General features: G+C 39.0%; 1 long non-coding RNA gene across 1 annotated transcript; it reads right to left on the bottom strand.

Annotated features, from left to right (window-relative positions):
• Positions 1-17,910: 17,910 nt before the first annotated feature.
• Positions 17,911-22,390, bottom strand: LOC103099716 (uncharacterized). The gene is made up of 3 exons (XR_008914777.1): positions 21,851-22,390; positions 21,648-21,739; positions 17,911-18,054 (listed from the first exon to the last, which is right to left on the bottom strand). It is a non-coding gene; the product is annotated as an uncharacterized LOC103099716 (long non-coding RNA).
• Positions 22,391-25,528: the final 3,138 nt, after the last annotated feature.

Below are 25,528 nucleotides of genomic sequence, written 5' to 3'. Positions count from 1 at the left end.
ATAGAATCCAGCAAAGGAGACAGAAAAGTAGTCGTCATATAGGTAGGAAGACAACCAGGAAAGAGTGGCATCCCAAAAACCTAGAGAGAGGAAATTATACAAGAGGAGGATGTGATCAACAGTGTCAAAGAAGAATGAGGACTGAGAAAAAGCCACTGGATTTGACAACTAAGAGATCATTTCTAACTCTGGAGAAGAGTAATTTCAGTAGAAAGATGAAGTTGGAAGCTGGATGATAAGCGGTTAAGAAGGATGTGAGAGAAAAGAAAGTAGAGGATTCTAGAAAGCCTAAGCAAATCACATAACATCTCAGCATATAGAATGGAGGATTCAAACATAAAAGTCTACAGCCCACACACTCCTGAGTGAGGCCTGAACAGATGTAATTAGGACACCAAAATGTAACTGGGCAATACTTGACAAAATAAATTGAAGTTTAATAGATCATAGATAATGTTAGTGTGATTTTTTCAAGTCAATCTATGGCCTATAGTTACTTTTTCTATTTGAATTGGATACCATTGGTCTAGATGACTCTATAAGACTATAAGTTGAACAAAAGGTGCCCACTGGCACCCAAGATTTCCCTGAACATATATGTGTGTGAATAAAAATTTAATTTAATTCCCCTAAATTACATAGGAAAAAGTTTCCAAATACATCCCCCTACCCTCCATCCCTACTGAGATGGCAAACTATCTGATATAGATTTTACATGCACAATCATGTAAAATATTTTTCCATATTAATTGTTTTGCCGAAGAAAACTCAAACAAAAAGAATTAAGAAAGTGTCTATACGGGGGAAGGTTGCATTGGTCTGGATTCAAAGTCTATCAGTTCTTTCTCTGGAAGCACAAGGCATTTTTTTAATACCATGAGTCCTTTGGGATAGTTCCAGATCATTGTATTGCTGGGAATAGCTAAGTTATTCACAGTTTTTCATAATGTTCACAGTATTGTTATTGCTGTGTACAGTGTTCTCCTGGTTCTGATTATTTCTGCTTCAGTTTGTGTAAGTCTTTCCAGGTTTTTCTGAGCTCCTCCTACCTGTCATTTCTTACAGCACTATAGTATTCCATTACAATCATATTTTATAACTCACTAGACTATTCCTCAATTGATGGATATCCCGTTACATTCCAGTTCTTTGTTCCCACAAAAAGAACCTCTTTAATCATTTTTTGTACATATAGTTCCGTCCCTTTTTGCTTTTTATATCTTTGGGATAAAAACCTAGTAATGCTATTGATGGGTCAAAGGGTATGTTCTGTTTTGTAGTCCGTTGGACATAGGTCCAATTTTCTCAATTTGTGTCTCAATTTTCCCATATCCCCTCCACGTTTGGTCATTTTCCTTTTCTGTCATAAAAGCCAATCTGATAAGTATGATAAGCACCTTAGATTTGTATTAACTTACGTGTCTCTAATTAATAGTGTTTTAGAGCATTTTTGCATGACTATAGAGAGCTTTAATCACTTTGGGAATTGCCTGTTCATATCCTTTGACCATTTATTGATTGGGGAATGGCTTATATTTTTAAATACTCAACTCATTTCGTTATACATTTGCAAAATGAGGCCTGTATTAGAGAGACTTCTAAAAACTTTTTGCACTATTATGATTACTGTGTAATACTCTCCATCCAATTTCCCTCTGTTTAGTTTCTGATCACATTTGTTCTCTTTTCTATCAGTTCCACTTCCCTTCTCTTATCTCCTTCTCCTCCTACTTTTCTGTAAGGTAAGATAGATTTCTACACCCAAATGATTGTCTATGTTCTTCTCTCTCTGAGCCAATTCTGATGAGCGTAAGATTCACGTGCTCCCCTCTCCAACCACTCTAATCTCTCCCATCTTTTTCTGCACTGTAAAATCTCTATCATACCTCTTTTATGTAAAATAATTTACCCCATTCCATTTTCCCTTCCTCTTGCATTCTCCCAATGCATTCCTCTTTCTCATGACTTGATTTTATTTTTTAAATATAATCCCCTCTTATTCAATTCACACCCTTGCCCTCTGTCTATGCATTCTTTTTCTAACTGCTCTAATAATGATTAAGTTCTTAAGAGTTACAAGAATCATCTTCCCATGTAGGGATGTGAAATGTTTGACCTCATTCAAATGACTCTTGATTTCTTTTTACCTTTTTATGCTTCTCTTGAGCCTTGTATTTGAGAGTCTTAATTTTCCATTCAGCTTTTGTCTTTTTATCAGGAATGTTTGAAAGTTCTCTATTTCGTTGAATACCCTTTTTTTCTCTGAAGCATTAAGTTCATTTTTGCTGGGTGATTATTATTTTTTAAACCCTTATTTTACATCTTAGAATTAATACTGTGCATTGGTTCCAAGGCAGAAGAGTGGTAAGGGCTAGGCAATAGGGATTAAGTGACTTGCCCAGGATCAAGTATCTGAGACCCGATTTGAATGTAGGACCTCCCATATCTAGGCCTGGCTCTCAATCCACTGAGCTATCCAGCTTCCCCCAGGGTAACTGATCCTTGGTTGAAGTCCTAGCTCTGTTTTTGATCATGGCTTTCAGGTAGTCCAGTAATACTTCTTTAGATTCTCTTTCCTGGATTTATTTTCTAGGTCAGTAAATTTTCCAATTTTTACATTTTCTTATTTTTTTATCCTTTTGACTTTCTTTGATTTGTTTCTTGATGTTTCATGGAGTCATTAGTTTCCACTCATGCAGTTTTATTTTTGAAAATTTTATTTAGTCAATTTAGAACATTATTCCTTGGCTACAAGAATCATATTCTTTCCCTCCTTCCCCTGCCCTCACCCCTTCCTGTAGTTGACACACAATTCCACTGGGTATTACATGTGTCTTTGATCAGAATCTATTTCCATATTGTTGATATTTGCATTAGGGTGATCATTTAGTCTACATCCCCAATCATATCCCCATCAAACCACATAATCAAGCAATTGTTTTTCTTCTGTGTTTCTGCTCCCACAGTTTTTCCTCTGGATGTGGACAGTGTTCCTTCTCCTAAATCTCTCCGAGTTCTTCAGGATCACTGCATTGCCACTAATGGAGAAGTCCATTACATTTGATTGTACCACAGTGTATCAGTCTGTGTACAATGTTCTCCTGGTTTTGCTCCTCTCACTCTGCATCAATTTGTGGAGGTCATTCCAGTTCACATGGAATTCCTCCAGTTCATTATTCTTTTGAGCACAATAGTATCCCATTACCAACATATACCAGAGTTTGTTCAGCCATTCCCCAATCAGAAGGCATCCCCTCATTTTCCAATTTTTTTGCCACCAAAAAGGAGCGCAGCTATGAATATTCTTGTACAAGTCTTTTTCCTTATCTCTTTGGGGTACAAACCCTGCAGTGCTATGGCTGGATCAAAGGGCAGACAGTCTTTTAGCACCCTTTGGGCAGAGTTCCAAATTGCCCTCCACCATGAAGTTTTAATATTTTAGAGTTGCTTTTCTTGTGTGAGCTTTTGTATTTCCTTTTCCATTTGGCCAATTCGGCTTTTTAAGAAGTTCTCTTCAATTATTTTTTTTCTTCCTCTTTTACCAATTGGCTTATCCTATTTTTTTAAGATATTAATTTCTTTGGTATTTTTTGTGTCTCTTACTGAGCTATTGACTCTTTTTTTAATGATTTTCCTGTGTCACTTTCATTTCTTTCCCCAATTGTATTCTCCCTCTCATATTTTATTGTAAAAATCCTTTTTGGGCTCCTCCACTAATTCTTTGGGGTCTTGACAGCAATTAATATTTTTTGGAGGTTTGAGATACAGCAGTATTAACTTTGTTGTCTTCTTCTGAATTTATGTTTTGGTCTTACCTGTCACTAAAATAACTTTACATGTTGTTTCTTTTTTGTTGTTGTTATTTGCTAATTTTCTAGTCTTTTCCTTTTATTTAAATTTTTTTAATGGTTAAAGTCAGGTTCTATAACTATAATGAAGGGAGCACTGTTCCAAGCTTCCAGTTCTTTGTATAGCTGCCTTTCAGAGCTGACTCTGGGGATTTATCTGCTTTCAGTTTTTCCAAGGTGGTAATGATGTAAGGAGACATGTGTTTAATACTCTCCCAGCCTGTCCTCTGGGCTTTTGTGACCACAAGCACTCTTTCCTGCCTTGGACCTGTGACCAGGGTCCCCTGTTCCCTTGTGACTGCAAGAGCTGTTGTGTGGGGAGTGCTCTTCCTCACCCTGAGAATGCAACCCAGGACTGCAGTCTGGAACTGTGTATGAGCAATGAGACAAGAGTCTTGCAACAAAATCCAAGAAAAGGATCCTTGTAATATCCCTCTGAGTAGTTATCTGACCCTCTGACCCACTATGGCTAAGTGCTCTGGAAGACTTTGCTGCTGATTCAACCACCCCCAAGTCCAGTTGCCACAGTGGGGCCTGCCTTGGCATGTTGCTTTGTGTTGCACTTCCAACTAAGCCTTCTAAGTTGCTTTTGACTGACAAATCACTTTACTCCATCTTTTTGTGAGGTTTGCTGCTCCAAAATTCATAGTGAGCCATTATATCATAATTTTTTGGAGGATAATTTAATAGAGATTAGTTGGGTCTGTGTATCTTCTCCACCATCTTGACTCCCTCACCCTCTATTGAGATATGAATTACGTCAAATACTCTAAGATCTTATATATATATATATATATATATATATATATATTTATATTTGAAAAAATACTTATCTTTTTTTGTGGGGGGAGATTGTATCTCCCTATCTTATTCAAGCTAGAAGTGCTAATCTCACTGCTGATTGGGGCAGAATCTTTGACCTACTCTTTTCTTATTTGGGCTAGTTCTATCTTTCATGGTAGCCTGATCTTCCTCTCGCCCATCCTCCAGAGGCCATATTGGATTGCAGATTCCTACTTGGTTTTAGTTCATCTGTAGCTCTTAAGTCTTAAAGTAGTCCCCCACCTTAGCCTCTCTCATAGCAAGGGTTAGAAGCACATGCTACCAAGCGAGGCCTAATGTCATAACACAAGAGATCAATTGTCAGCCAATATGGGGCAAAAAGAAGATGTAGAGCCCAAAGGAATACATTTAAATATACTCTTCTGGAAGGTCTTCTCCATTACTGCCTAGGCACTGACTGAAACTATAATTTCTAAAAATGTTATGTTTCCTATCTTGTTCATGACTACTATCTGACTATTTTGATTGTCGTGAAGAAGAATAACATCTCATTCTTCATGATGGCAGAGGACTGTTGGAAGGATCAAATGAGATAATATATGTAACTTGTCTTGCAAACCTTGGAGTACTTTATGAATGTCAGTTATGATGCTAAATCGAGTAAGGTTATGAGCCAGAAGAACTGATGAATTTTCTTCAGGGAAGTCAGAGGCTCCAAAACGTCCCTTCCCCTCCCTTCTTCTCAGAGCTCTGCCTCTCAGATTTTAACCTTTTCCTCTCTCCCCAACCTTCAACACAGGCCCTCTCTCTTTCCTTTACAATGATGAGCATAACTGGCCTGAAACTGGAGAGCGATATCAGAGTTGAATTGATAGGGAAGCATTTAATGATTCTATAATATTTAATAATTCTAAACCTTCTTTGATTATATTATAATTGAATAAACAACTCAAGTGAAATCAATGATAAAGAAACAGTTTTTCCTTTATATGAACATTGTTCTTCTTGTTATTGTTTGGGGAAGAAAGTCTGGGCTTACGTGTTAGTTTGTTGCTAGGAGAAGGAGGGGGATTCCACTAATACAGTAACTTTCAGTAACTTTTTCATCAGTAGCTTTTTTTAACCCTCACCTTCCATCTTGGAATCAGTACTGTGTCTTGGTTCTAAGGCAGAAGAGTGGTAAGGGCTAGGCAATGGGAGTCAAGTGACTTGCCCAGGGTCACCCAGCTGGGAAATGTCTGAGGCCAAATTTGAACCTAGGACTTCCCGTCTCTAGGCCTGGCTCTCAATACACTGAGCCACCCAGCTGCCCCCTCATCAGTTACTTTTTAATACTGAGAGGTTAGAGGACTGGTCTGTGGTCATCCTGTTAAAGGCATTTTACTGAAGTCTTCCTGCATCCAAAGTTCTCCCTTTCCCCACTATGCCACGCTGTCTTGTAAATAGATATACATATACCCACCAAAAAACAGAGCGTTAGTTATGGCATAAAAGAACTACCCAAGAATTGAAGTGAAATGTTAATAAAACATTGCATTTTGTGAACTTTATCCACATTGCTGGGCTATTGTGGAAGGCTTGCCATCTTCTTAATTATAAACGACAGTATTTAGGGGGCAGGAAATCAGAAACTTGAATGGAAAATTCTCTCCAGACAAAACTTGGCATTCATTCTATCCCAGTAGCAAATGTTTTTACAAATCTTAAAATCAAATCAATTCAGCTCTTTTAGAACAGACAATAATGCACATTTGAATAGTAGCATTTATACTATTTGGGGATGAAAAGAAAAATATCCTGTGATTGGATGATGCCAGATCCACAGTTTTCTCTTGGAGAAACAATAGGGTGAAAGCCTGGTATACCACTATTTCTATCCATGTGACTTTTTTAAAAACATAGGATTCAGAGCTAAAAGGAATCTTCGGAGGCTAGGCCCTCATTTAACAGAGGGAGAAACTGATTCCCAGGAGAGTAAAATGATCTTCCCAATACCACCTCCCAAAGGTGGCAAAGCCAGGATTTGATCATAGATACTCCAAGTCTTCTTCTAAATCTAGGACTTCAGCTTTTCCACATACACAATGGAATGAACAGTAATATTTTGTATACTTCTATTACTTGACTCCACTGGCACAATAAATATGCAGTAATTGTGATAAGTACATTGGAGCGGCACAAAATGCTATCTGCAGTCTAACAGGGAAAAGGTTATTAACACGTGGGATAAAAGAAGACTGGCTAGAAACAAGCCCTTGCTGAAGAATCCGGCTATTTCATGGAAGGAGCCCATTTCAGGCCTACAGTCCATAGTAAAAATATAGTAAATGCAAAATTCAAAGGATATCCAAGGGACAGAGAGCTAGTTGGTTTGGCTGCAACAATACATATATGGAGGGCTAAGATATATGATAAGTGGGAAGTTAAGATGACAATATATTATAGAGTACCTTGAATGCCAGACAATGAAATTTGTAATTTACTTGGTAAGCGATAGATTTTTGAGCAAAAGTATCAGACAAACAAATCTATAAATAAGGAAGATCCTTATTAACAAACCTGATTTTGGTCTCAAATGTCTGAATAATTCAAACAGAAGCCATAAAACCAGCATTTCCCCAATAAGTGCCTATATTTCCCTCTTCACGCTGGATAGAGAGGAGCCATGACCCATGTCCCCCAACCCCCCCCAAAATGGATATTACCCATATGAAGTAAATGGGTGCTTTCAACATTAATATAAAATTGCTGGATTTAGGTTCAAATTCCAACTTTGCTACTTGTGACTTGCTAATTATGATCAAAGATGAGTAAGTCTCTTAATCTCATTGGGCCCTCATTAAAAATTAAGAGTGCACTAAATGATTTCTTGGGTCTTTTCATCTTTAAAGCTACGATGTTATGACAGACACGAGATCTCAAAAGGCAGCACAATTTGACCCCAAAGATTACAAAATAACCATATCTCAATCATTCAAGCAAAATCTTACCTCAGGCATCCAAGAAATTTGGGCAAAAACAAGATGTATTCAATTATCCAAGTAATCGTAGGGATTTGTTCAATGTAGGGAAAAACCTTTTAATAATTAACTAACTCATGACACAAGTAATGAGTTCCTCATCAGTGGAGGACATCAAACCAAAGCTGAATGGCCATTTATAGAGCATGTTACTGAGGGACTGGCTGACCTGTGAGGTCCTTTCCAACTCTGAGATTTGGAGATTCTACTATCTATCTACTCCAAAGATGGCTACAGGCAATATTTCAATTATCTTACAACATTACTCACTATAGATTCAATTCCATAATCCTTGCTTTTAAAAAAATCTCAAATGAGTAAACTTATAGCACATTGTTGTAAATCATGTGATGTGCTATCACTAGGGGTATACTGAGGCTAATGATTTGAATTTGGTCTCTAATTTTCCTTAAATCTATTAACAGGGGGCAGCTGTGTGGCTCAGTGGGTTGAGAGCCAGGCCTAGAAATGGGAGGTTCTGGGTTCAAATCTGGTCTCAGACACTTCCCAGCTGTGTGACCCTGAGCAAGTCACTCACCCCCATTGCCTAGCCCTTACCACTCTTCTGCCTTGGAACCAATACACAGTATTGATTCTAAGACAGAAGGTAAGGGCTATAAAAAAATCTATTAACAACAAGAAAGCCTTCCCTTCATCCAGGTTTAATTTTCAAAATTTCACATCAGAAATCTAGCCATGAAGATTCCTGCGCAATGGGAATAGTGAAGATAAACACATTTCCTCTGAGGGGCCAGGCTTACATTTCAGCCTTTGAATGGGTAGTGCTTAAGCAATCCTCTCCCATGAATTTTATTTGCTACCATTTCCTACCTTCTCCTCATTTTCCTTTTGTTCCTGAGACCCATAATCCAAGGCGACGGTGAGCTACACCCAAGTTCCTTTCTTGCAAATGTCAATGAACTAAGAAGATGTGCAGATTGAGCTGCAAAAGTAAATGAGATGTTAAGAGCAACAATTTCTTTAATTAATGAAATGTTCAGTGCAGGGTGCTTATAGTATAGTAAGAATTATTTCAACAATTAGCAGATTTTATACATTTAACCACAGGTGCTATATATTAAATACATTTTATTACCAGAGTAGGTGACTTTAATTAATAAGAAAAACAAAGGGTGGGATGTATTAATAATTAATTCATTATGAACAATGATCAAAATAAATAACAATTATAAATAAAGTTAATAAATCCCAGACCCCAAAGTAACTTATCAGCATAATAACTTCCTATAATATTTTGGCTCCTGCCTTCTCCAAGAAGGTTCCTTTGTTGGTTTTACTTACTATTAGCAATTATACATTATTGAAATATACAATTATTGCTATACATAAAGTATTCCATGGTGAGTCAGTAAGTGGTGGCACAAGTAATTTATTAAAGGAATGAAGGGAATAGTTGAGGGTGCCATAAGAGGCAATGCGACACCATAAATTTGTTCTCATCTTGAGCATACTCCATTGTTCAGACTGATTCTCCTTTAAGGACTCTAAAGGGCAAAGCTGAGGAGGGGAGAACACTCTTCGTTCCCTCTCCTTATGCTGAATTTGAAGAAAGAATCAATGAAATAAAGCCAGCAGCCTATTGAAGCTGCCAAATCGTACACTTGCTTGTGTGCTCCTGGCACATATACATAAAAAAATGGAATAGAAAAGATTCTTCTTTCCTAGTGAATTCCAGGGAGAGTGTAGGAATCTCCTCTTGTCATGTGGGAAAATGGGCTATTCCATGTCTGCAGGAGGCAGTCTGGTATTTTCTGGCTCCCGTCAGAAATGTGCCTTTTCTGCTTTGCAAACCAACACTATTAATATTCATCCTTTTCTTCTGGGGGAACACTCTATTTTCATATGCTTTGGTAAAGACCTTCACCCCAGGAAATTCAACTGAAGTGTTTTTCTAGTTTCACAAAAAAGCCTCAGTGTTTTGGGTTCTCTATCCTTTTTTGCCAGTGTAGCCACATAATTGCATACGTGTCCTCTAAAAGAGCAGATACAGTCACAACTCTCTTGTACTCTTCTTTCTTTGGGGTTTTTGATACTATATTGCTTGCTTGATCCCTCCCCGCCCAAGCCAATCCACAGAGTAGCTATGCTAACCCCACACTGAACATCTCGATGAAAATTGGAAGAGTCAATCTTTTGTCTAGGTGTATACACATACCTATATAATCAGTATGCTATAAATCACACATCTGGATGAGAGGCTGACAATTTTACTCTTCATTGAAAGAAAGATATATTTAGACACAACTAGGATAATGCCACCAGGATTAAATGGATAAGTGTTAAACTAAGCATTCAATTTTATTGCATTTAAAATATGATTACAATCTTCCATTCTAATCTATGCAAACAATTTCTCATCGATGAAACCCTAGGAAGGGAGAACCTACTAGCTCCCAAGGAATCCCTTGAACATATCTAATTATTAGGGAGTTTTTCCCTACTTGAAACCCCAAATGGTCCCTTTGCAATGGCTACTCATTGTAATATTGTCATAGCAGGAAGGGGCTCCTATCTGATCTAACCTGTACCTTACCAAGAATCCCCTCACCAACATCTTTAGTAAGTGACTATGCTGAGGACCCACTTAAAAATCTCCACTCGGAAGAATAAAGCAGCAAAAAGGACTTGAGCCCATAAATGGTGTATACAACTATCAGTGTAAAGGGAACAGTGGAAACAGCAAGGAAGGAATCAAAATGGGACTTCTGTAGGTAGAGACCTCTCTCAGAATTGGGGCAAAATCAGCCAGTCTCATATGTCACAAAAATAGATCCCAGAGAAAGGATCCATGTGCAGAAGGCATGGTGGATCTTCTCAACACCAGAGAATGATCACGTCTAAATATAAAGAACCTTTTCTCTTTTTTAATTCCTCAACATTTAAATTAATTGGTATTATGGCCTTCAGCATAGTTCTCTAGAAGACCAAGTTCCTTCCTTTCTAGTGTTAAGGAGACTCTCAGCAACCAGCAAGGTCTCCTCAGGTTACTAGTCCCAAAGCAGTGTCATCAAAAAGTTGAAGATGACTCTGGCACTTGGCACCGAGTGAGTGTCAATGTTCTTTTGTTCTCATTCAAGGTTTCTTCATCAGGTCAGAAGTGACAAATTTTTTCAGCCCAATATTTCTTTTGTCTAGCATCACACTCCTTTTCCATCGCTTCATTTTGTAATTATGACACTCTAGGGCATAATTATGTCATGGATAATGACAATAATGTACTGTTCAAGAGTAAGATGAAGCCTATCTTTCTGACTTAAACTGTAGAGTCTTATTGCTTTATTAAAAGTGAGTAATGTTACACCTTGTCAACCGAATACTCTAAATCAATGCCTTGCCATGACCCTTGTCGTGTTTTCATTTCCCATAATATTTACTTCATGATTACTGTAAATCACATGAGGCAATGGATTCCTAATGGTTGCTCAGAAAACCTCTGGAGGATCAAGTCACTGGGCTCTTGGCTTCCTGCCACCTGACATGTCATGTCTCTCCCAGAAACAAGCTGCTAGGTCAGTTGTGGGTTTTTTGCTCCGCAATGTTTATTCTCCAAAAAGAATGACTTTTCAAAAGATCATGTACTAGAGAATCAAAGTGCAGGATCTACAGAAACTGGGGTGGTGTGGTTGTTGTTGTCGCTGTTGTCATCTATTTGGGTGGAAAAGATCCAACTTAATCCCTCTCAGATCCTCATTTCTGCTACCACCCTGTTTGACAGAATGATGAGCTGAGAAAATAATTTACCCAGACAAATAAACTCATAAGACCCAACTCATTTCTAGAGCATCACTTGTTAGCATCCGCCTTATCAGAACAAAAATTATGGGAGGAAGATGTGATGGCATATCATGTGGAGAAAGCTTACACAGTAATTATTAGGGTTTTCCCCATATATATAGTCAAGCTGCTTGGTAGAGCACACCTGGTTGAGTAGAAACAGGAAACAGATTACTGGACTTCAGGAAAAATGGTAATGGAAGTTTGAAAGCAAAATAGGCAACTTAGAGAGGCGACTGAAGAGGGTAGGTAGGGTTGGGCTAAGGGATGAGGGGATGAACACTTTTTTGGCCTGGGCTTTATTCTCTCTTTAAATCATGCTTCCCTGGCTAAAGGCATCTTTAGGCCTTACCCCATTTTTTCCCTATACAGTTTTTCCCTTCAAAGTTTAGATGAGAAAAGGAAGAGATAAAGGATGATAGTCTACAAATCTAGCGAAAGGGTTTTTTTTTTTCTTTTTTAAATATGGGAGAGACTTAGCCATGTCTGAAGCAGGAGGAAGAGGAAAAACCACAGAGGCAGGGGGAGAGGGGAGGCAGCAATCTATAGGAGAAGATTGTGTTAGAGGCAAGATTTGATCTCAAGTCTACCTGTACTTAAGAGGACCAAAATAAGACAAATGAGTAGTTCAGTTATTTAAGTAATTTAAATGCTCTGACCATATGCACCATTAATCAATTCAGTCTATATCATGGAAACCTACCATTCCTTTTGTTTCCAAATTTTCGTTTCTATTAATGTATGTCCTGATTGGCTATCAATGATTCCTGAATTCAAAGATAAAAGCACATTTGGTTTCAAAGGCAGGTTGTCAATGAATCATGTTTATCCCCTGAGATATCTTTTCAGCCTCCTTAAATACATTACTCCTAGAATCATCCAGGTAAAAAGGAGAACTCCATCCCTCCTGGTTTCAAGCCCAACCACTCTTTACTTACTTCTTTTCCTGGCTCAAGTTTCTACCTTGATCACATTCCCCCACTTCTCCAGAACTCCAAATCCTTAATAACGAGTTCTCTGGTTTTCTAATGAACTATCCTGAATCTGGACAAAGACGTAATCTCATAACACCCCAATTACAGGGACTAAGGTACAAAGTCTTAAACTTGCTTCCATTGTCATTGTTCATTTGTTTCAGTCATGTCCAACTCTTTATGATTCCATTAGAGATTTTCTTTTGGGGGGGATTTTATTTAATTAGTTAATTTAGAATATTTTTCCATGGTTACAAGAGTTATCTTCTTTCCCTCCCCCTCCCCTCAACCCCTTCCTGTAGCCGACACGCAACTCTACTGGTTTTTACATGTGTCCTTGATCAAGACCTAGTTCCCTATTATTGATATTTGCAGTAGAGTGATCGTTTAAGAGTCTCCATTCATTAGGGGTTTTCTTGGCAAAGATAATGAAGTGGTTTGCCATTTCCTTCTCCAGTTCATTTTAGAGAGGAAGAAAGAGAGGCAAAAAGGGTGAAGTGACTTGCCTGGGGTCACACAGCTAGGAAGCATGGAGGGGCCAGTGAAGACTCCCAAAGAAGAGTCTTTGTAACTTCAGTCCTGGAGCTGTATCTACTGCACCACCTAGCTGCCTCCCTTAACCATTTGTGCCTATCAATCATCTCTAACTTAGTCAAACCCAGTTAAGTGTGGCTAGTATGCTCTGTTTACCTTCATGTAAGTTTATTGGATTATATATTTCAAGCGAGAAGGAAACTTAGAGGCTGCCCAATCCGTGTCCTTAGTTTTCAGAGGAGGAAACAGGTCCAGAGGAATGGTTTCCTCAAGGTCACACAGGCGACAGAGGGAGGATTCAAACCTCAGTCCAGCCCTTTTCTCTTTTTATTTCTTTCCCATATACGTGGCCTAATGACAGACATGATGATAATATGGCTTGTTTGGGGCTGGCAGAGAACAAACAGCTTTCAAACAGTAAAATGCTTTTCTAAGAAAGATCTGACAGGAAATTCTAGTTAAAAGCAGCCAGATCATCTAATGTAAATTCAGCACTCCAGTATGCGGGGAGCTGGATAACTAATTTGCATTGTACAAGAGGCCTTAAAGAATAACTAGTAGTGATGAAAATAAATGAGGAGGGTAAGTAAATGAGAGCATTATTATGCAGACATTTATGAACCATTAAGCATAACCATAGCTAGGGAAATAGCTTTCTGTTTGCTAGAGATAACCACTTTGAACTCTGATACATAATACCATCAATGAGGGATACAAGAATGTTTACACAATAAGTAGAATTAAATGTGATATCTAGTTCTCTCGCTCTGGTAGAAGAAGCTAAAGAATACGATCTATTACCAGTGTTCTCCAGATCGATCAAAGGGAAAATGAGTTGAGTAATAATCTTCTCACAGAGATGTGCAAAGCACAATTTATTTTGACAAAGGGGCTTCCACTGAAAAGTTCTCTCAGATGCCACTCTTGCTATGCACTTCAAAAGCCAATGTTGAATCTAGCCAAGTCATCAAAGTGTAGATGCTGTCATCATTCCACATACCAAACTCCCACTGACTTCAATCAGGAACGTCATAGTCAAAACCCCAGCAGGATGTGACCCCAATTTTTTTTCCTTGACACCAAATTCAATGACTCTACTCCAAAAGGGGCAGATAATTCTACTTTTCTCATGGACATTTTAATGCTGGCAGCTTATAAAGGAACTTTGGGAAGTGTATTACTGTGACCTATGGCTCTTGGCCTCTGTTCACACCAATGCACTTACAAATATTACACGATTAAGCGTTTTTTCCCCAATGTGAGGGGTATCACCATGTATTTCCTAGGGTGACAGAACTCAAAGCAGCAGGAGTCCTTGGAAAAATTACTTCCAGAAGTCGAATAAGACCATTAGAAACCACTCCCATTCTTTTCCTTTTTCAGAAAGCAATGGCTATTATTCTCTGTGGTGAGAAGATTACTTTGGACTTTTCCCCCCAATAGCTTCTCACCAATGATGCCATTATTATATGTCTAACAGTACCACTGATAATAGGGACGTTTTGCCTCCTTAGAAAGAAACAGATGAAGCTGCTGATCCCCACAGTGCAAAATTCTAGAATCTAAGAGCTGGTTGGGGCCTCTGAGGCTACCGTGTTCCAAATGACAGCCAAATAACATCCCAGGCTTGTACTTATCTAGTCCTTGCCTATTTATGAACGCATACTGAGAGTATTTTTAGTCTTGCCATCGTCGCCAATATGGATCCTAGTTGAACAGGCTTCTCTTCCCTTTGGGCACCAGAGTAAATCTAACAAGAGGCCTTGTTCAATCGTAAACCCTGCAGAAATTGGTGAAGTTAAACTCGGGCTGCCTCAAAGTTTGCCGGCTGACCCTCGATATTTTTGCTCCAGCAGTATCAACCTCTGCACTCAGCCCTTAATCATCTAAATTCTCTGTGCCTTGGGTTTCCATGCACCTACCTTACAGAGTTTCCAGGGCCCCTAGTGTCTTTCCTGAAGCCCATTTTCTCCAGTGCCAACTGTGTGATGGACATTTGGAACTGTGTGTTCCTTAAGCAACTCTAGCATGGTATGAACAAAACAGAGCTTGTTACTTTTCTTTGAAAGCACCCCCCTTCCAAATCTCCCAGCTTCTCCTTTTGAGTCTGTCACTAAGTTGCTATATGATCTTAAATAGGTCATGTCTACATTCTGTGCCTTGAGTTTCTTATCTGTAAAACTTTGAGGATTAGGCTAGATACCTTTTATTAACATTGAAGTACTTTAGATATGCCATTCATTATTATCACTCTTACTATTACCCCTATATTATGGTCTTTCTTCGATGCTTTATCATGTAGAAGGAACGTAGGGGGTTCTTGAAGGCCATTCTAGGACAGTTCAAACTATGACAGGTTTGACCAATTTGAGAAGGCTTCCCTTGTTCGAATTTAATAATACCTAGCATGTATATATAGCACTTGTAGATTTTCAAAGCACCATAAAAAATATTCTCATTAGATCCTCACATCTATAGGAGGCAGGAGTTATTATTATCTCCATTTTACAGAGAAGGCAACTCACACAGCTAGCAAGCAACTGAGGCAGAATTCAGGCTCAGGCTTTCCTTACTCCAGTTCCAACAAGATTTAGCTACTGCCCCACTGAGCTGCTCTGCCTTGTGATATCCGATGTGCCTCTTTTCAAGCACCAGCCTAGATCATCCTGGAAAGGCTCATCTCTAGGCTTGCTAAAGGGTGATAAATGTTTTGGCCACAGTTACTTTTGAAGGTCTTCTACTAAGTTGTGCTGGGGTGGCCATCTGTATTCACGGAAGGCAGTTCACCATCAGAAAATCACGGTTTCTTGTTGTCCTAAGGAAGAGAAGGCTGATAACTGTTATCATTCTAAGATTCTCTAAAAGGGAATTCTGGGTGAGAATGGTAGGGAAAGCAATGAGGCCAGCGTGAGTGTGATCTATCCCTATAAAAATGAAGAGCTCGGCGGCAGCAGAATCCAGCAAATACAACACTAGACATTTGACTTCAAATCCTGCTCATGACACTTGCTGGTTGGATAACCTTATGCGGGTCACTTCAGATCTGTGAACCTCAGTTTCTTCATCTGTAAAACAGATAAAGCAATGGCTCCTAATTTACGGGGTAGTTCTGAGGATCAAAGGGCGTAAGGTCTAGAGATAGCACTTTGCAAACTAAATGCTAGCTATTCTGATTATTCTTAATAAAATATCTACACAGATGCCCTTTTTCTTTTCATGGTGCTGAGATACATTTCTGATTTTTGAAATAAAGTTTTTGATATGAAAAACAAAATTTCCCCTAAGACTCTCTCTCTTCATTTGCCAATTTATTTATTTGCTTATTAATGTCTACTAGGTACAAAGTTGTTTTTTTTTTTACTTAAAATCTCATTTCATATTACTTATCTAAGCTGATGTCTACTTACTTAGCTCACCATGCTCATTATTTTTCAAATTCATACTTACAACAATGCACAAGTGAAAAGGGCCCTGACCTAGAGGACTTGGGTCCTAATCCTAGTTCTAACTAGCTATGGATGTGAACTTTAAGTCTTTAGCTCTCAGGGACATATGTATATTAATATCACTGAGAAGACAGAGCAATGAACTTGGAGTCAGGAGAACTGAGTTCAAATTTCACCTCAGGCACTTACTAGCCATGTGAGATCATGGGCAAATCACCTAATCTCTCTATGCCTCAGTTTCCTCGTGTGTAAAAAGAGAGATTAGACTCAATGATTTCTGAGGTTTCTCTTAGCTCTAGCTCTGTGATACTTTGATCTTCAAATTAGGGATATGAATTATTAGAGACTGAGCTATAAATCTATGATTTTGTGACCCTAACATGAAACCTGGGTCCTCTGGGAGCCCACCTACCTTGTAATAAAACAGGACAATTGGACAGTCTCATCTGCAAGTCCAGTTGTCATCTTTGGCAATGAGCCCTTAAGAATGGCAGTTTAAAACTGTATAACTATCGTTCAGTTGTGCCCAACTCTTGGTGACCCCATTTGGGGTTTTCTTGGCAAAGATTCCAGAGTGGTTGGCTATTTTCTTCTCTATATAATGATGGAGCTTAACTAGAATGTCTGAATTTTCTGCTCATAGAACACCAAACCCTATGCTGAAGGAATGAAAACACTGTGCCCATCATAAGCAAGTCCTTGCCCATGAAGTTCAATGAAAAGGGAGTCTTTTACTAAGGGGTGACAGTGCTAGTAAGTTCTACTTGGCTCACAATGCAAGCCCAGGACAAATAAGGTTAATGAGAAAGAGCAAACCCAGACGTTGGCTCTACTGTCCTAACTGGTGACTATCTCACTTCACCCCCTCCCCAACTCTCTGGCCTTCCCTCCTACCCCTTCCAGCTCTGGAGCCAAAATCATATCAGTTTTCCCATGATCCTGAATGGGGTTTTAATACACTCTCACATAGTCCCAATTACTTGCTCTGTAATCAAAGTGTGCTCTCCCTGTCCCCCCCCCATATGTGTTTATCTCCCTGCGGGCAGGGATTATACTTGCTTTTATATCTGTATTTATATTTTAATTTATTGTATTGCTTTTATTTGCATTTGTATTGCTTTTATATTTGGATTTATATTAGTTAAGTTCCCAAGACTTAGTATAATGTTTGTTTAATAATAAACAAATGGTTAATAAATGCTTTTAAATTCATTTATTTATTTACTTTCAAAAGTAATCTCAAAGCAAAGAGGAAGAGAAGAGAAAAGAGGAGAGAGAGAGACAGAGACAGAGAGACAGAGAGAGACAGAGAGAGAGAGAGAGAGAGAGAGAGAGAGAGAGAGAGAGAGAGAGAGAGAGAGAGAGAGACAAAGAGAGAGACAGACAGACAGACAGGCAGACAGAGAGAGAGACGGGGGAGAGAGAGAGACAGACAGAGAGAGAGAGAGAGAGAGAGAGAGAGAGAGAGAGAGAGAGAGAGAGAGAGAGAGAGAGAGAGAGAGAGACCATAAAAAGTTTTACAGAATCTTGACCAACCAGACCTTGTATATAAAGAAAGCTGGTAGGAATTTCACTTCTTCCAAATTCAGAAAATGCTGTAATGTTTGGCGTAAAAATCCTTCAGGTCAAGACCAGTTGACCAGTTGAGTTATTCCTATGGAGAAGAAAGTGTCGCAATCAACATGCAATAACAGTAATTATGTAAAAGACTATTCTTTAAATAGTAAGAAGACAAAGAAAGGGACAATAACTGTACTATAAGATGCAATAGGCTCTATGCAATTCTTAGGCCTTTGGCTTCTAAATCAATATTTCAGTGGCCAATTGCAGATATAATGGCACATTACAATGTCACAGTAAAACCACATGACATATTGCCAATAAAAATGGCTTGTAAAAAAGCAAAATGCACAGAAACAGTGAATAACAATATTTACTGTTTGCAAATCTTTCCAGCCAAGATGATAAGACAGCAACACTTAGATGATACAAAATGATAGACAATTCATTGGTGAAATAAAAGTGCTAGTTTTCAGCAAACGTGTTGCTCTAGAAGTTGGTTTGGGGTTTTTTGAATCATCGAAGTTCTTTATCTTCAAAAATAAGAAAGCCCTATCACCCTTGAACTCAGTCTTGGTTTTGCTAAGAGTTCTATCATCCCTTCAGCCTGTCTCCACCATCCTTCCAACTTCTCCTACCTGCGTCACATCCTCCCATCTAACCAGAGTTAAGAGCCATTCATAGAAAGTCAATTGATTAAGCAAAAAACACTTTGATCACCCTGAATCAAAATGGCAAGTCATTCTTTGCCATATTACAGATAAACTCCTTATAGCTGAGTCACTTTGCAAACCCTCTTCATTGTCACAAAAAACTATTTTTGTCCATGATCTGGTATTGGTGCATTACCAGAAGCTCACTTCCCTTTGCTCACAAAAGCATAAAAACTCAGTGTCATACGTCAGCCATCTGAATTAGAAATTATGGAACATTCCTTAAACTTGCTTTGTAACAATTGTGTTCCCAGCCCAGCTCTGCCACTAAGAAATGTATGACTTTGGGCAAGGCATTCGGGGCTTCAGTCTTATCTGTGAAATAAGAGAGTTGGACTAGACAACCTCTAGGATCCCTTCTAGTTCTAAATCTAGGAATGTATAAAGGGTTTTTTTGTCTCCTCTATAATCTTGGTACCCCACACCATTTGTGCTCTGACTTCTGTCCAGTTGGCATCCTCTTTTACAAAAAAATAACATGGCTCAAGCAGACTATGTGGAACAATATAAATGCAAAACAGATTGATCCTGAAGGCAGCATATTACAGGATATGGCTAGAGCACTAGATCTGTTGTCAGGAAGACACAAGTTCAAATCTGGCCTCAAGACATTCAATAGCTATTTGACTCTGAGTGAGTCACAACCTCTGCTTGCCTTAGTTTTATCATATAAAATGCAGATGATAATAGCACTTAACCTCCCACGGTTGCTGTGAGGCTCAAGTAATATTTGTAAGCCACTTTAAAAACCTTAAAGTGCTACATAAATGCTAGCTATTATATAACTGTTTTTAAAAATCCTTACATTCAGTCTTAGAATCATTACTAAGTATCAGTTCCAAGGCAGATCAAGTTTTAGTTAGTTGCTCAGGGTCACAAAGTGTGCAAATGTGTGTGTGGCCACATTTGAATTTAGGTCCCCCTGAATCTAGTCCTGGCCCTCAATCCACTGCACCACATAGAGTTATCCTACTATTATAACTATTATTGAGAATTAAAAAGTACAAATCTTAATTGCATGTAAGAGGAAACTTCTTGTGTGTTCTTTTCCCTGGATGTCATTCTGCACGTGATCATGGTGGTTAGAGGACCCCGACAGCCAGGAATATGAAGGGGCACCAAAGAGAAGATACTCTTTTATCTGTTTCTTTTTAAAAAAAAAACTCTTACTTTCCGTTTTAGAATCAACTTCATAACTATATTGTTGCCTAATCATTTGTCACATTAGCCCAATCTTAGCTTATCACTTATTACTCCTTTCATCAGGGAAGCTTCGAATCATGGCATCTCTACTTGGGAAGAGACTTGGGTATTCACCTGGTCTAAACCCCACCTGACCAAGGATCCTCTTCATAACTGCCCCCTAAAGTAGTCATCCAGACCTTTCTTTATATCTCCAGGGACCAGAAACCCACACTCCAGGGCTGGGCAGCTCTAATTGCTGAGAAAAGTTTCCTTACATGACTGCTTCCTTTGTCTTTTTGTAACTTCTACTTATCAATCCTAGATTTATCCAACAAGTCTAATGACTCTTCCACTTTATGGCTCTTGAAATAAGTCAAGACAACTGATCAATCTCCTCCTGTTCCCTCTACCTCCACCCCACTCCTGCCTCCAGGCTAAAACAAATCAATTATTCTATAAGACATGACCTTCAGACAACTCCTCCCCATCCCACTTGCCCTATGGGCACTCTTAAGCTTACCAAAATACTTCCTAAAATGGGATGCTTAGCCCTGGGCAGAATATTCCATCCTAATATGTTCTTTCTTAAATATAACATATCTCAAAAGGTTTAGTGCAGTCTTGACGTAGTCTGCTATCAAGATAGAGCACACCAATACTTTTACTATCCACTCATTACCATTCCTGAAAACGATGCAGGTCCAAATTCACACAAGGCTTTTGTGGGCTGCCACATTGCCTCTGTGACTTCTGTCATGCTTACAGTCCACTAAAATTCCCACATCTTTTTTCAGACAAACTGCTTTCTAACCTTCACTTGCCTATATCGTACTTGGAAAACTGATTTTTTGAACCCAAGTCCAGGACTTTACAGTTTCTTTTTTTGGCCTGTCATTTAATTATTGTAGGGAATTACCAATGAGGAACCTCACCCCTCCAATGTAGAGGTATGACTGGGGCACTAGAAAGTTAAGTGCCTTTTCCAGGATCACACAGCCACTATGGAGCACAGGCAGAATTTGAACTCTGGTTTTACTGGCTGCACTTTAAGCCAAAAGATTTGCTGAATAGATTTCCAGCTTTGGACCCAGGAAGATCCAAGTTCCAAGTCTTTCTCTGAACCCTCCTGACAGTATGACTTGGGACTAAAATCATATAACCTAACCTCTCAGTGCCTCCAGGCAACTCTATAAAGCTAGAAATTATTGAATCAAGAACCACATGCACTAGTGGGAGCTTCCTTCTCTGGAAGGAATTCTCTTTACCAATGAGGTTTCAGGTTTAGTCCTTCTGTTCTATCCTCTATTCCTTGTGATGCTAAAACCTCAAGTATTTAACCCAGCATTCTGCCTTAAATTTGGGGTATCCCAAAAGTTCACCTGCAGTTCCCTTTTTTTTTTTTAATTCTCAACTTCCATCTTGGAAAAATACTGTGTATTGGCTCCAGGGAAGAAGAGTGGTAAGGGCTAGGCAATGGGGGTCAAGTGACTTGCCCAGGGTCACACAGCTGGGAAGTGTCTGAGGCCAGATTGGAACCCAGAACCTCCCATCTCTAGGCCTGGCTCTCAATCCACTGAGCCACCCAGCTGCCCCCACCTGCAGTTTCTTAATAGTTAAAAACTGAACTAAGACTTTGAGAATAATCTATATGTCTCTATATTTTTGTTCCTCTTTACAAATGTTGAGCTAGTGCTAATTTTTCTAAAACTATGCTAAGCATTTTATAAAGTACATTACCCTATAGATTACTAACTATATTTATAGGTAATTCAATTTAAGCAATACTTACCAAGGAGCCACTGTGGTCCACATGCTGTGCCAAGTGTTTCAGGTGACAGAGATATGAGTAAGATGCAACCTTGTCCACGTGAAGTTCAGAACCTGTTAGAAAAGATAGAAATAATCATAATCCAGTGGAGAATGTGAAACAAGGGACCATTATGGCAGGAGATAGGAGGCATCATTTAGAAACATGAAACTTGAAAGACTTACCTTTGTACCCAGCATTCCTTTCGCCATGTCTTCCTTTTTGGGGACCAGATTCATATTTTATCAGCTACCTCTCTGCACGTAAACTAACTATGATTCAGGTACACATGAACAAATGGGGCCTTAACTTTGGAGTTTCATCCTCGGCCCAATTTCCCATTGCCTGTATTCTAGTGGAAGGCTGAATGAATTGAGAAAAAATTGCTAAACTGTCCCTCTCAATTCTCCGGCCTGGCTGCATGCTGCCTGCAAGGCAGACTTGCTCCACTAGTTGGTTTCTTATGCAATCTAACGCTTACCATCCAATTCTCAGACTGGATCCAGTCCTTCACCCTCAAGCCAATTTTCAATCCTTGTGACGACTACTTTATCCAAATCAATATGTGAAAAGTGTCAAATAAAACGATTTTCACTTGCCAGAATAGCACGAAGGCATGTGATGAAAAGAAGGAGAGACTCAGCAATAAAAGATTAATACAGAGAAAAGTAATGAGCTTTAAAATGACACATTGTGAACTAACTCTGTGAAGTTGGCCGATTGCCACTTTGAAGACTAATACACTGTATACCAAACGGAGTGCTTCTGAGTCACTCCAAAGTTTACTACAGAACACTCAAATATTTCATTTACTTCAGCTTTTTACTCCTTAATTTTTCCCAAGGTTTTCTTAAGTATGTTCTCATCAATCAAACTTAAGGTGTCTTCCTTTAATGTGTCAAGTTAATACACCAATCATAAATTACATTTCTATAACACTGTCTAACTGTATTACCAGCTCAGCTTAATGCAAATTTAGTATAAATTTAGGCCTTTGGGGTGTATTATTTAACACTAAACCTTTCCCTTGAAAAGGAGGGGGGATGCTGGGGATATTGTGTATGCTTCTGGCCCACAGGGAATCTTTCCCTTGACTGCATTTCATTTCCCAGATCGTACATAAATTAGGACTGAGAAAAAGGGTTGATTTGTGTCTAGGTAAGGCTTTCTATCTATTTGGAAGGAAAAGTCTCTAGAAATATAAAGCTCTTAAGGAGCTTTACAATCATCATGTGAAAATCTCCACATTTTTCACCAGGCTAGGAAGAGTGAGAGGCAGGGATGTTAACTGTTAATGCCCCTTTCCATTTAATACCATCTTCTTTAATTTAATCTAGGGCCAAATATTTGAGATGCCTTAAGGTTCCCAATTATTTTACTAGTTAAGATTCTTGTCCATTCCATGAATTTCACAAGTATTAAAATGCCTTAAAATATGACAACTTCTGCTTTAAAAAAATAAACATTTATAGACCCTCTGCTTTGGCCATCTTACAGCTCATTGGAAACCCTTTTAACTGCAGAGGGTTTTGCTTGTATAACTGCTCAAAGTTCATCCCCCTTTTGGCTCTTCTATTTGGAATTAATCTCTGTGAAAGTCCTATGTTGATCACTCAGCATGGCACACATGAGGCATACGGGTTGTTAAAGTTTCTGTAATGCTGGAAAGGATTTCAGTATGGATCTGTAAAGACTACATAAGCTTGTAGGACCAGCATAAATACAAATACAAAAAGGTTCAATATTAGGCTGGTCACTTGGCGATGAATTTTTTTGCCCATGGCAACCCATATAATAAAGAGAATACAAAAAGGTACTCAGTCCTGTATGTCCTCCACTGGCTTCTACATGGATGGAGAGGGTAGTGATGTAAAAGGGGACAGCCAATGCTAACTCTAAAAACTATCTACAAATATTAATTTAACTTCTGAAATTATGAGATTCTTGCCCAGACACACTACTAGAAAAACTGAAGTTCAGTCTTGACCTCACTATAAATGAAACAGGGAAATTAGACAACGGGATGTTGTATCTAAACGAAAGACTGACTCCCACATTCTTCTTGGAGAGGCAACTGAAGGAGTTGGCAGAGTGAATTCAAGAGGGAACTGGATAAGATGGAAGTGAGCTCATCAACTTGCATGGATTTAATTTTCCACTTTTATGCTGATGATTCTCACATCTATTAATCTAGCCAAAACCTTTTCCCTAACTTCCAGTCTGGCATCTCTACCTTTCAGATATTTAGAACTAGATGCCGAGTAGACATCTTAAACTCAACATGTTCAAAATATAACTTGTGATCTTTCCTCTTAAACCCTTACCCCCACCATCCCTATTACTATAGAGGGCAACACCATCCTCCCAGCCCCTTAGACTCAGACTGGACTCCTTCACTAGCTCTCACCCCTCTCCATCCCCACTCTGATTTCTTATAGAAGATATTGCCAAGGCCTTTCAAATTCACCTGTGCGACATCCCTGGAATATAACCCCCTTTCTCCTTTGATCTCGCTAGCCTGCTGGTGCAGGCCCTCATCATCCCAGACCTGGATTGTTTCAATAGCCTGCTGGTGTGGCTGCCAGGCTCAAGTCCCACCTCCCTACCTCCAGACTCCAATCCATCATCCATTCAGCCACTAAAGTGATTTTTCTAAAGCAGAAATCTGACCATGCCACCTCCCTTCTCAAAAATCTCCAGTGGATCCCTATTGCCTCTAGGATCAAACATAAAATATTGTTTGGCTTTCATAGCCCTGTCATAAACTACTCTCCACCCCTTCCCTCCACACACACACACACACACACACACACACACACACACACCTTTCTATTTTTACCTCTTATACCATCCCATTTATTTTTCAGTTCTCAAACAAGACACCCCATCTTCCAGCTTTAGGCATTCTCATTGGCTACCCGCAGGCTTAGAATGTTCTTTCTCCTCATCTCCGCCTCCTGCTTTCCTTCAAGTTCCAAATAAAAACATTTCTTATAAGAAATCTTTCCTAGTCCTCCTTAATTCAAGTGCCTTCTCCACTATTCCTACTTATCTATTTTTATATAGCTTATTTGTACATAGTTTGTTGTCTCTCCCATTAGTCTGTGACCTCAGTGAGGGCAGGGACTGGCTTTTGCCTTTTTTTTGTATCCCCAGAACTTAGCACAGTGCCTGGCCCATAGTAGGTGCTTAATATTTATAGACTAAGTTACTGTTAGGACAAGAAATATTTCATGAGGTATTTGATTATCTCATGTTGCATTTGTAAGAAGACTACCATGAAAATAATTGTAACTAATGCTCTAAGAGCTGTTGTAGAAGAGAATTAGACACACTTTTGAAAAATGCAGTAAGTGTACAAATTCAATCAACCCATACTTTGATAGGCATGGAACTGTACACAGTAGGAGTGTAAAAGGCAACATTAGGGAGATGTTCCCCTGGAAAAGGTGGCCTCGGCATTTATCAAGAAGAGAGATAATCAGGGTACATATAGCCCATGTGCTTGACTGGGATCCCTGAATGTCAAGAAAATGAGAAAAGGCCTCCAAAGCATTTAGCTGATATAACCCCTTACATGTTCCCTCCCCACCGCATCCCCCCAAATTTAGATATGGGGAAGGAACATGATAAGAAAGCACGGAGAGATTGTAAGCTGTAATGATAGAGGGCATACCCATTTGGTGAAGTTAGACATGTAAAAGAGTAAAATACTTAAAATTCAACTGTTATAGATTTCTTATCCCTGTTCAATTTTTTTTAAGTTATTAAGAAACCCCAAAGCCCAAACTAGCAGTTTTTAGAATGACCTCCTCACAACCTATGAAAAACTGACTCTTCAAATAACACAATTGACCACTGGC

Source organism: Monodelphis domestica, chromosome X (assembly GCF_027887165.1).
Source record: "Monodelphis domestica isolate mMonDom1 chromosome X, mMonDom1.pri, whole genome shotgun sequence".
NCBI lineage: Eukaryota > Metazoa > Chordata > Mammalia > Didelphimorphia > Didelphidae > Monodelphis > Monodelphis domestica.
Note: the sequence above shows the minus strand (reverse complement) of the source record. Positions and strands in the feature narration are given on the sequence as shown.